Raw genomic sequence first — 14,076 nt, forward strand, 5'->3', positions numbered from 1 at the left:
AATCCAAATCTATGTGAATAATTTTCCTGAAGAATTATTGTACCTACATAAATACTTGTAAGTGTAATTTAAAAGTAAAGACCTTCTAAATTTTCTTAAACTGTACTATCAGGTAGCCTGAATATACCAATTTATACTTCCACTAATACTTTGAGAGGATGTTCATTTTTCTGCACAAGTTTCTCCCTGGATATTACAAACTTTATTTTTTACCGATATAATGCTATAAAAATACCTCATTTTTTGTTTTCCTTTTTCAATTTTTAAAAAAACATTTTGTTTTGCTGGTTATTCAAGAAAAAAATTCATTTTAAAAAGTCACATAGCATTGATAGGCAAAAGAAAATAAAAGTAGCATTGATAATATAAAGAATAGATCTAAAAGATTTAGGTATACATATAGGTATATATCATATTACATTGCATAATTCATAATTATTACATGTTATAATTTCAATATTTACAAATAAAGTGACCCAGCAGAGAAAAAATTTATGTATATAAGGTATCAAATTATACTTGACATTTTTCAAAAGCTTATTCAGGATAAATAAACCTTGGATACATTTTCATGTTTATATTTTCACATCATTTATTTTTATTTTCTTCACATCAATTAAAATGATTTTTGGGAGTTCCTTCTGTGGTGCAGTGAGTTAAGAATCCAACTGCAGTGGCTTGGGTTGCTGTGGGGATATCGGTTCAATCCCCAGTCTAGCTCAGTGAGTTAAAGGATCCAGCATTCCTTCAGCTGAAGCTTGGATTCAGTCCCTAGCCTGCAAACCTCCATATGCTGTAGAAGTGGCCATAAAAAATAAAATAAAATAAAATAAAATAAAATAAAATAAAATAAAATAAAATAAAATAAAATAAAATAAAATAAAATAAAAATAGTCTTTGAACGTCTAGTGTGCATAGGGATCAATTCATTTCTTAATTCCTACATTGTTGGATATTTTCTTTGTTCTCAATTCTCTTTTAATTTCTGACCACTATGTCAACTACATTTTACCTAAATTTACAGTCAAATCCATAACTGTTTCTATAGTAAACACTCCTAGAAAAAAAAGCAAAAAAAATTATAGAGCACTTTTCAGACTATTTGTCCATAGTCTGAATTTAAAACAGGTATAGAACCAAATTTCCACTTATAAAGTAATGTTAACTTACTCCATCATTCTGTTATTTCCATTCTTTTTACATGCCCAGGGATCTGAATTGGGTATTAGAATTTATATTAAACTGTGATGTATTTTCAGTGCATAAATTAGAATTCATATTTTAAAATTTTCTTTGGTGTAATAACATTTTTTCTTTCAATTTCTGTTTGCTATGTAAAGAAATCCTAGGAAAATCATAATATACTGTTAAATAGAGTGAATAACATGGAATATAACCATAATTCTACCATTGGGTTAGAATATGTAAAATGTGTTTGTATAATCCTTCACACTTTTATATATGCATATTCTTAGATGCATACATCTATATGTGCATCTTCAGAAATACTAATCTAATATCTGCTTTTTAAAACTAAATATCTCAAAAATATATACTTGTCAATTAATATTACCTGATACTGTTGGCAGTTGTCACATAGTATGTTATCTATAGGCCACCATTTTTGTAAACCGCATGATTTACCTACTGGTTTTTTTTTTTTTTGTCTTTTGTTGTTGTTGTTGTTGTTGCTATTTCTTGGGCCGCTCCCGCGGCATATGGAGGTTCCCAGGCTAGGGGTTGAACCGGAGCTGTAGCCACCGGCCTACGCCAGAGCCACAGAAACGCTGGATTGGAGCCGCGTCTGCAACCTACACCACAGCTCATGGCAACGCCGGATCGTTAACCCACTGAGCAAGGGCAGGGACCGAACCCGCAACCTCATGGTTCCTAGTCGGATTCGTTAACCACTGCGCCACGATGGGAACTCCTCTACTGGTTTTTTTAATGGCTGAACCCATGGCATATGGAAGTTCCTGTGCCAGGGATTAAATAAGAGCCACAGCTGTGACCTATGCCACAGCTGCGGCAATGCTAGATCCTTTAAGCCACTGCACCATGGCAAGAATTCTCCTAGTGGATTTTTGTTTCCAGTTTTTTCATATTAAGACCAATCCTGTGGGAAGACTATTTTTGCAACCACATCTTCACACACATTCGGGAGTATTTATTTATTGTATATTAAGTCTAATCACAAAATAAATCATGCTGTCATAAAGACTATGAGGTCATTTTCACATTAACCACCTATAATCTGTTCCCAGTTTTTAATTTTGTCCATTGTTTTGCATTATTGTCTTCACTTGTAATTCTTTTTAAACTATGGGAAAAAGATGTCCCAAAAGACAAATTATTTTCCTACTTATTTTCAGAAAAGTGATTTGAAATCATTTCACTCAGAATATAATGATCTTAAATAATGCTTAATTTGTGTGAGACATTGTTATAAGTGCTACTTACATAATAGCTAATTTAATTCTCACAAGAACCTGTATGTGGTAGATAATATTGTTTTCCTAATTTTACATATGTGGTAGCTGAGGCATAGAGAAGTTAAGTGACAGTCCAAAGTCATACAGCTAGCAATTAACACAGGTAGGATTTAAACCCATGTAGTATAGATTCAAAATCTGTGCCCTTAGCTATTGAACGATAAAGAAAAAAGGCATAATTACTGTTCATAATATTTTATGCCCCCAAATTCCTTTTTCTTATGCATGTCTAAGCATATTTTAACAAAAAATTCAAATAAGTTTTCCTTAAAGGTCTTGTTTAATAAAATGTATCTTTAAAAGTGAAGGGATGACATCATCAAGATGGTGATATAGGTCATTCCCATCTTTAGTCCTACTCACAAGAAGACCAGCTAACAATTATTCATAGATAAGACATCATTAAGAAAATCCCAGAAACCAAGAGTGATGCTGAAGCAACCCCCTGGAACACAGAGACCAAGAAGGACCATGTTAGAATGCTAAGAGGAGGACCCACAGTCTAACAGCATTACCTATCCCCCAGGCTGACATAGAGCCACATGAAGAGGGCTCCTTGGGCCCATGGTTTTTCCAGTGGGAAAAAGAGAACCCAAGGTGAACATTTGGCTTGCCCAGTGTTGCAGGATGCTTCCCAGGAGGCCCACTTGGGTCGGGACTTATGTCACTGGGATTAATAGGAGAATCTGTGAGGATCAACCACTGGGGATAAGATAAAGACAGAAGACTACAGCTTACAGCAACAACTGCTCAGATCTTGGCAGATCACATTCCTGCTTGTAATGATGCCAGAGCAGGGATTCCAACCAGTGGCTCTGGCCATCTGCAGAGCTGAGCCAGCGGCCTTGCCTGACCAGGGAATTCAGTTGGCAGTTATGCCTGATGTGGGTCCCCAGTCAACAGGACTTACCCAATGTAGAACCCATTCTACCAGTCAAGCCATGCAGGGAAGCAAATTTACAGCTTTTCCTAACAGTAATACCTGTTGGGAAGCCTGATCAGAGAGCAGTGGCAGCCACAGAGCCTATTTCAGAAGCCCTGCCCAATTATTAAGTACAGCCTCTTACCTCACAAATCCAGGAAGCCTGAACAGTAACCCTGGGCTGGCTCAGGGTCCAGTACTGCTGAGATGCAAAGCCCTACCTTCAGTTCTGGCCAATCACTGAACACAGACTTTGGCCTTGCTCAGGCAGGGAGCCCAGCTAGTTATCCACTCAATGAAAGAATATAGGTCACCTTGCCACCAAAGAGAGAGCTTGAAATATGACCCCACATAAGTGCAAAGCATTTTGGACAGTATCTAGCCTACCCAACTATAGAATGCATCAATCTGCCCTCACTCTCCCAACCAGATAGCCTAGCCAGTGACCTTGCCCAAGAGCTGACTGGGGCACACCCAGCAGTCTATCTGTGAAGCCCAGCCTGTGGCCCCACCTAGTTTGGGGGCACAGCCTGTGGCCCTGCCTGATCTCAGAGCACAGCCTATGTTCCCTCTTGATTATGAATCCCTGCCTGCAGCCCCACCTAAATAGAGTCTAGCCAATAGGACCATCTGGTTTGGAAATACAGCCAATATCCCACCCAACCAGGAGATATTTTGGATCTCAGCCCACAGACTTACCCAATTGCATAGCCCACCAGTGGCACCACCCTGCCTATGAACACAGCCTGTGACCTCACCTGGCAAGAGGTGATTGCAAAGCCTGGCTATTGGCCTCACCTCACTGTGGAGGCAGTGGCCTCACCCAACCAGAGACCTCAAAGGCAACCCTCACATGCCCACAGATATTACCAGCTTGATCCAAGTTTGACTTTCCCTGCTGAAGCAAACCTGTAAAGTACTAAAAACAAGATCACTTACTCAAATGAACAGATACTAATGCAAGGAATCAAGAATCACTAAGGATAGGAGTTCCTGTTGTGGCTCAGTGGTTAACAAACCCGACTCATATCCATGAGGATGCCAGTTTGATCCTTGGCCTCGGTCAGTGAGTTAAGGATCCACCATTGCTGTGAGCTGTGGTATAGGTCCCAGATGTGGCTTGGACCTGGTGTTGCTGTGGCTGTGGCATAGGCCAGTAGCTGCAGCTCCAATTCAACCTCTAGCCTGGGAACTTCCATATGCTATGGGTGTGGCCCTAAAAAGACAAAAAAAAAATCACTAAGAATCAAGTAATGGTGACTTCACCAAAGGAAACTAATAAAGTTCTAATAACTGAATTTAACGAAATGGAGATCCATGTCTCCATATCTGAAAAATAATTCAGAATAATCCTCTTAAAGTTTAGTGACCTATAAGAACACACACACACAGACAACTACAAGAAACAGAAAAAAATTCATGAACAAGATGACATGTTCAACAAAGAAATAGATACCAACAAAAAACCCCAAACAGAAATACTAGAGCTGAAGAATAAAATGGCTGAATTGAAGAATTCAATAGAGAATTTCAACAGCATACTCAACCAAATAGAAAAATCAAAGAGACAGAATAGAGAGCCCAGAGATAAACCCACTCCTATACAGTCAAGTAATCTTTGACATAGTCACTAAAAACACTCAAAAGGGAAAGGATAGTCTCTTCGATAAATGATGTTAGGAAACTGAATATCCACATGCAAAAGAATGAAAATGAACTCCTATCTTATACTTCTCAAATATTGACTTGAAATTGATTAAAGATATAAATATAAAGCTAGAAATTGTGAAACTCCTAGAAAAAGGAATAAGTGTGGGAAAAGATCCTGACATTGACTTTGGCACTGATTTTTTGCATATAACACCAAAAACACAGGCAACTGAAGCAAACATAGGCAAGTGGAATAATATCAAACTAAAAATCTTCTGCATAGCAAAGAAAATAATCAATGGTGGGAAAGGCAACCTATAGAATGGGAGAAAATATTTGCAAACTATATATATGATATTGGGTTAATTTCAAGAATATATAAGAAAACCATATATCTCAATATAAAACTAATAATGATTTTTAAAATGGGCAAAGGACCTGAATAGACATTTTTGCAAAGAACATATTCAAATGGTCAACAGATACATGAGAGTATGCTCGACATCACTAATCATCAGGGAAATATAAGTTAAAACCACAATGTGATATTGCCTCACACATTGGTGAATGACATTTATTAAAAAGACAAGAGATAACAAGTATTGGCTAGGATGTGGAGAAAAAGGAGCTTTTTCTACACTATTGGTGGGAATGTAAAATGGCACAGCCATTATGGAAAACAGAATGGAGGTTAACAAAAAATTTAAAATAGAGCTACTATATGATTCACCAATCCCAGTTTGGGGTATACAAGCATATCTTGTGGTGGTTGGTTCAAATGCAGACCACCACAGAAAAGCAAACATTACAATAAAATGAATCATACTAATTTTTAACTTCCCTGTGCATGCAAAAGTTATATTTATGGGGAGTTCCCATTGTGGCTCAGTGGTTAATCAATCCAACTAGGAACCATGAGGTTGTGGGTTTGTTCCCTGGCCTTGCTCAGTGGGTCGGGGATCCGGCATTGCCATGAGCTGTGGTGTAGGTTGCAGACGCAGCTCAGATCCCGCATTGCTGTGGCTCTGGCATACGCTGGTGGCTACAGCTCTGATTAGACCCCTAGCCTGGGAACCTCTATATGCCACAGGAGAGGCCCTATAAAAGGCAAAAAAGACAAAAAAAGTTATATTTATGATGTAAGGTAACCTATTAAGTGTTTAGTGCCTTTATGTCTAGAAAACAATGTACATACCTTAATTTAAAAATATTTTATTGCTAGAGGGAGGAAATCAAGATGACAGCATAGAAGACATGAAGCTCACAACCTTCATGAACATATCAAAAATACATCTACATGTGGAGCAATTCTTACTGAAAAAAATTGGAGACAGGCAGAAAGAGACTTATAAGAAAAGGATGTAAGAAAGATCTGCATGGAATCAAGCAGGAAGAGAGAAGCAATCATGTCAGGACTTGTGCCCTGGAAGGAAACACAGAAGAAGAGGTGGATTGCATTGGCTTGGAGATCTTACATGGGGGGGTGAGCTATGGAAATCAGATATTGAACACCCAAATCCTGGGATGGAGGAAATCACAATTGGAAAGTAATCACTTAAATAAGCCAGTATGCAAATCTAAAAGGAAAAAAAAAAACTATTGAAATGGTGATGATAAACACAAGGAATAGAAAAAAGATAAACAAGAAGAGAGCAAAAATAAACCCATGGGACCTCATCAAACTGAAAAGCTTTTGCACAGCAAAGGAAACCCAAAAGAAAACAAAAAGACAACTTTCAGAATGGGAGAAAACAGTTTCAAATGATGCAACCGACAAGGGCTTAATCTCTAGAATATATAAACAACTTATACAACCCAACAGCAAAAAAGCCAATCAGCCAATGGAAAAATGGGCAAAAGACCTAATAGACTGTTCTCCAAGGAAGATATACAGATGGCCAGCAAACACATGAAAAAATGCTCAACATCGCTGGTTATAAGAGCAATGCCAATCAAAACTACCATGAGATATCACCTCACACCAGTCAGAATGGCCATCATTAATAAATCCACAAATAACAAGTGCTGGAGGGGCTGTGGAGAAAAGGGAACCCTCCTGCACTGTTGGTGGGAATGTCAACTGGTACAGCCACTATGGAGAACAGTCTGGAGATACCTTAGAAACCTATACATAGAACTTCCATATGACCCCGCAATCCCACTCTTGGGCATCTATCCGGACAAAACTCAACTTAAGAGAGACACGTGCACCCGCATGTTCATTGCAGCACTATTCACAATAGCCAGGACATGGAAACAACCCAAATGTCCATCGACAGATGATTGGATTCGGAAGAGGTGGTATATATACACAATGGAATACTACTCAGCCATAAAAAAGAACGACATCATGCCATTTGCAGCAACATGGATGGAGCTAGAGAATCTCATACTGAGTGAAATGAGCCAGAAAAAGACAAAGACAGATACCATATGATATCACTTATAACTGGAATCTAATATCCAGCACAAATGAACATCTCCACAGAAAGAAAATCGTGGATTTGGAGAAGAGACTTGTGGCTGCCTGATGGGAGGGGGAGGGAGTGGGAGGGATCGGGAGCTTGGGCTTATCAGACACAACTTAGAATAGATTTACAAGGAGATCCTGCTGAATAGCATTGAGAACTTTGTCTAGATACTCATGCTGCAACAGAAGAAAGGCTGGGGGAAAAAATGTAATTGTAATGTATACATGTAAGGATAACCTGACCCCCTTGCTGTACAGTGGGAAAATAAAAAAAAATATAAAAAAAATAAAATAAAATAAAATCCATGTAGGAAAAAAAAAGATAAACAAGAAGATATTTAAAAAGGACATCAAAATCAGAAATTGTGGGGAAGGAAAGTATGAAAATCTAGACTCTCTCTTTTTTTCTTTTTAGAATGTGTTAGAGCCTATATGATTATCAGGCTAAAGCAAGCAGATATAGGAAGAGGTTAACATACTTGAAAAACAGGGCAACCACAAGTCAAAACCAAACATTACATTCAGAAAAACTAAAAACTAAACTGAAAACTAAACTAAAACTAAACTAAAACTAAAAAGAAGAGGACACAAGCATAAAATAAAAGGAAATCATCCAGCCAAAAAAAGAAAGGAGCAAAGTAGAAACATAGAATCAATTAGAAAACAAGGTTTACAATGGCAATAAATACATATTTATCAATAATTGCCTTAAATGTCAATGGACTGAATGCTCCAATCAAAAGACATAGAGTGGCAGACTGGGTAAAGAACAAGAGCCTACAACATTCTGCCTATAGGAGACTCAGCTTAGGGCAAGGGATACATAAATTGAAAGTGAGGGGAAGTAAAAAGTTATTTCTTGCTAATGGAAAAGACAGGAAAGCAGAAGTTGCAATACTCATATCAGACGAAATGGACTTTAAAATAAGACTATAAAGAAAGACAAAGAAGGACACTATTTAATGATAAAAAGATCAATTCAAGAACAGGATATTATACTCATCAATATATGTGCCCCTAATATAGGAGCATCCAGATACATACAACAAATATTAACAGACATAAAAGGAGAAATTGATGGGAATACAATAATAGTACGAGAACTTAACACCCTATTCACATCTAGGGACAGATCCTCTAGACAGAAATTCAATAAGGCAACAAAGATCCTAAATGATACAATAGAAAGGTTAGACTTAATTGATATTTTCAGGACATTACATACAAAAAAAAATATACATTCTTTGCGAGTGCAATGGAACATTCTCAAGGATTGCTCACATATTGGGCCACAAAACTAACTCAACAAATTAAAGAGTATAGAAATTATTTCAAGCATTTTCTCTGAAAACAATGGCATGAAACTAGAAATCAATCACAAGAAAAGAAATGAGAAAAATGACTACACAGAGACTAAACAACATGCTGATAAAAATCCAATGAGTCACAGAAATCAAATGGGAAATTAAAAAATACCTCGATACAAATGATAATGAAAACACAATTCAAAATCTATGAGATGCTGCAAAAGCAGTTCTTAAAGGGAAGTGCATAGGAATACAGGCCTTCCTCAAAAAAGAAGAAAAATCTCAAATCAACAACTTAACCCACCACCTAAATCAGTTAGAAAAAGAAGAACAAACAAAACCTAAAGTCAGCAGAAAGAAGGAAATCATAAAGATCAGAGAGGAAATCAATAAAATTGAGATTCAAAAATAATAGAAAAAAATCAATAAAACCAAGAGCTGATTCTTTTAAGGGATAAACAAAATTGACAAGCCTCTGGCCAGACTCACCAAGACGAGAGAAAAAACCCAAATAGATAAAATGAGAAGGAAGAAATCTCAACAGATACTGCAGAAATACAAAAAAAAGAAAGAAAAGAAAATACTATGAACAAACATAAGCCAACAAATTTGACAACCTAGAAGAAACAGACAACTTTCTAGAGACTTACAGCCAAGGCAAGGGATGTTAGGAAATAAATAGACCCTTTTTGTTTGTTTGTATGTTTCTCTTATTTTAATATAGTAATGAAGTATTTGAACCTACAGGACCATCAGGCTAAAACACACAATTATGGGAAGGGGTTAGCATACTTAAAAAACAAGGCAACCACAAGCCAAAACCAAACATTGCATTCACAAAAAATGAAAAAACAAAACAAAACAAAACAAAAAAACGCTCAAGGAGATAATAACCGGAGACCATCCAACCAAAAAAAAAAAAAAAAAGAAAGAAAGGAAGAATGGAGAACCATAGAATCAACTGGAACACAAGGTTCAAAATGGCAATAAATAATCATCTATCAATTATCACCTTAAATGTCAATGGACTGAACGCCCCAATCAAAAGACACAGAGTGGCTGAGTGGATAAAAAGGCAAAAACCTTCAATACGCTGCCTACAAGAAACTCACTTCAGGACAAAGTATACATATAGATTGAAAGTGAAAGGGTGGGGAAAAATATTTCACACCAATAGACATGACAGAAAAGCAGGAGTTGCAACACTCATATCAGACAAAATAGACTTTAAAACAAAAGACATAAAGAAAGACAAAGAAGGACACTACTTAATGATTAAGGCATCCATCCAAGGAGAGGATGTTACAATCATCAAAATATATATATGCCCCAAACACAGAAGCACCCAGATACATACATCAAATATTAACAGACATAAAGGGAGATATTGATGAGAATACAATCAGAGTAGGAGACCTTAATACCCCCCTCACATCAATGGACAGATCCTCTAGACAAAAACCCAATAAAGCAACAGAGATCCTAAATGAAACAATAGAAAATCTAGACTTAATTGATATCTTCAGGACACTACATCCAAAAAAGCAGAATACACATTCTTCTCAAATGCTCATGGAACATTCTCAAGAATAGACACCATATTGGGACACAAAGCTAACCTCAATAAATTTAGGAGCATAGAAATTATCTCAAGTATCTTCTCTGACCACAATGCCATGAAACTAGAAATCAACCATGGGAAAAGGAAAGAGAAAAAACCTACTGCATGGAGACTAAACAACATGCTACTAAAAAACCAACGGGTCAATGAGGAAATCAAGAAGGAAATTAAAAACTACCTTGAAACAAATGATAATGAAGACACAACCTCTCAAAATCTATGGGATGCTGCGAAAGCAGTGCTCAGAGGGAAATTTATAGCAATACAGGCCTTTCTCAAAAAAGAAGAAAGATCCCAAATTGACAACTTAACCCTCCACCTTAATTAATTAGAAAAAGAAGAACAAAAAAGGCCTAAAGTCAGCAGAAGGAAGGAAATTATAAAGATCAAAGAAGAAATCAATAAAATAGACACTCAAAAAACAATAGAGAAAATTAATAAAACCAAGAGCTGGTTCTTTGAAAAGGTGAACAAAATTGACAAACCCCTGGCCAGACTCACTAAGAAGAGGAGAGAAAGAACCCAAATAACCAAAATTATACACGAAAAGGAGAAATCACAACGGATACTGCAGAAATACAAAAAACCATAAGAGAGGACTATGAACAACTCTACAGCAACAAGTTTGACAATCTGGAAGAAATGGACAATTTTCTAGAATCTTACAGCCTGCCAAAACTGAATCAAGTAGAAACAGACCAACTGAACAGACCGGTCACTAGAAATGAAATTGAAGAGGTCATAAAATCACTCCCGACAAATAAAAGTCCAGGACCAGACGGCTTCACAGGTGAATTCTATCAAACATATAAAGAGGAATTGGTGCCCATCCTCCTTAAACTCTTTCAAAAGGTTGAAGAAGAAGGAATACTCCCAAAGACATTCTATGATGCCACCATCACCCTCATTCCAAAACCAGACAGAGATACCACCAAAAAAGAAAACTGTCGCCCAATATCATTGATGAATATAGATGCAGAAATTCTCAACAAAATCTTAGCCAACCGAATCCAACAACATACCAAAAAAATTATACACCATGACCAGGTTGGGTTCATCCCAGGTTCACAAGGATGGTTCAACATACGCAAATCAATCAGCATCATACACCACATTAACCAAAAAAAAGTCAAAAATCATATGATCATCTCAATAGACGCAGAAAAAGCGTTTGACAAAGTCCAACATCCATTCATGATCAAGACCCTCGCCAAAGTGGGTATAGAGGGAACATTCCTGAATATAATCAAAGCCATTTATGATAAACCCACAGCAAATATAATCCTCAATGGGGAAAAACTGAAAGCCTCCTCACTCAAATCTGGAACGAGACAGGGATGCCCACTCTCACCACTGCTCTTCAACATAGTTTTGGAAGTCCTAGCCACAGCAATTAGACACACAAAAGAAATAAAAGGCATCCATATAGGAAGAGAAGAGATACAACTGTCACTGTATGCAGATGACATGATACTATACATAGAAAACCCGAAGGACTCAACCCAAAAGCTACTTGAACTGATTAATAAATTCAGCAAAGTAGCAGGATATAAGATTAACACTCAGAAGTCAGTTGCATTTCTGTATACCAGCAATGAAATATTAGAAAAGGAATACAAAGATATAATACCTTTTAAAATTGCACCTCACAAAATCAAATACCTCGGAATACACCTGACCAAGGAAGTAAAGGACCTATGTGCCGAGAACTATAAAACTTTCATCAAAGAAATCAAAGAAGATGTAAAGAAATGGAAAGATATTCCATGTTCCTGGATTGGGAAAATCAATATTGTAAAAACGGCCATACTACCCAAAGCAATCTACAGATTCAATGCAATCCCTATCCAATGACCCAGGACATTTTTCACAGAACTAGAACAAACAATCCAAACATTTAGATGGAACCACAAAAGACCCAGAATCGCCAAAGCAATCCTGAGAAACAGAAACCAAGCAGGAGGCATCACTCTCCCAGACTTCAAGAAATACTACAAAGCCACAGTCATCAAAACAGTGTGGTACTGGTATCAAAACAGACAGACAGACCAATGGAACAGAATAGAGAATCCAGAAATAAACCCTGACACCTATGGTCCATTAATCATTGACAAGGGAGGCAAGAACATAAAATGGGAAAAAGAAAGTCTATTCAGCAAGCATTGCTGGGAAACCTGGACAGCTGCATGCAAAGCAATGAAACTAGAACACACCCTCACACCACGCACCAAAATACACTCAAAATGGCTGAAAGACTTAAATATACGACAGGACACCATCAAACTCCTAGAAGAAAACATAGGCAAAACACTCTCTGACATCAACATCATGAATATTTTCTCAGGTCAGTCTCCCAAAGCAATCGAAATTAGAGCAAAAATACACCCATGGGACCTCATCAAACTGAAAAGCTTTTGCACAGCAAAGGAAACCCAAAAGAAAACAAAAAGACAACTTTCAGAATGGGAGAAAACAGTTTCAAATGATGCAACCGACAAGGGCTTAATCTCTAGAATATACAAACAACGTATACAACCCAACAGCAAAAAAGCCAATCAGCCAATGGAAAAATGGGCAAAAGACCTAAGCAGACTGTTCTCCAAGGAAGATATACAGATGGCCAGCAAACACATGAAAAAATGCTCAACATCGCTGGTTATAAGAGCAATGCCAATCAAAACTACCATGAGATATCACCTCACACCAGTCAGAATGGCCATCATTAATAAATCCACAAATAACAAGTGCTGGAGGGGCTGTGGAGAAAAGGGAACCCTCCTGCACTGTTGGTGGGAATGTCAACTGGTACAGCCACTATGGAGAACAGTCTGGAGATACCTTAGAAACCTATACATAGAACTTCCATATGACCCCGCAATCCCACTCTTGGGCATCTATCCGGACAAAACTCAACTTAAGAGAGACACGTGCACCCGCATGTTCATTGCAGCACTATTCACAATAGCCAAGACATGGAAACAAGCCAAATGTCCATCGACAGATGATTGGATTCGGAAGAGGTGGTATATATACACAATGGAATACTACTCAGCCATAAAAAAGAACGACATCATGCCATTTGCAGCAACATGGATGGAGCTAGAGAATCTCATACTGAGTGAAATGAGCCAGAAAGACAAAGACAAATACCATATGATATCACTTATAACTGGAATCTAATATCCAGCACAAATGAATATCTCCACAGAAAGAAAATCGTGGATTTGGAGAAGAGACTTGTGGCTGCCTGATGGGAGGGGGAGGGAGTGGGAGGGATGGGGAGCTTGGGCTTATCAGACACAACTTAGAATAGATTTACAAGGAGATCCTGCTGAATAGCATTGAGAACTATATTTAGATACTCATGGTGCAACCGAACAAAGGGTGGGAACAAAAATGTGTATATGTAAGAGTAACTTGATCCCCATGCTGTACAGTGTGAAAAAAATTAAAATAAGAATAATGAAACAAATAAATAAAATAAAATAACTCTAAATGGAATATAGCCTTTAAAAATTGTATACTACTATGTTGTATATCTGAAGCTTATATAACATTGTACATCAACTATAGCTCAATAAAAGAAAAAAATGATATGAAAGCCTATAAAAGGT

Source organism: Phacochoerus africanus, chromosome X (assembly GCF_016906955.1).
Source record: "Phacochoerus africanus isolate WHEZ1 chromosome X, ROS_Pafr_v1, whole genome shotgun sequence".
Classification (NCBI taxonomy): domain Eukaryota; kingdom Metazoa; phylum Chordata; class Mammalia; order Artiodactyla; family Suidae; genus Phacochoerus; species Phacochoerus africanus.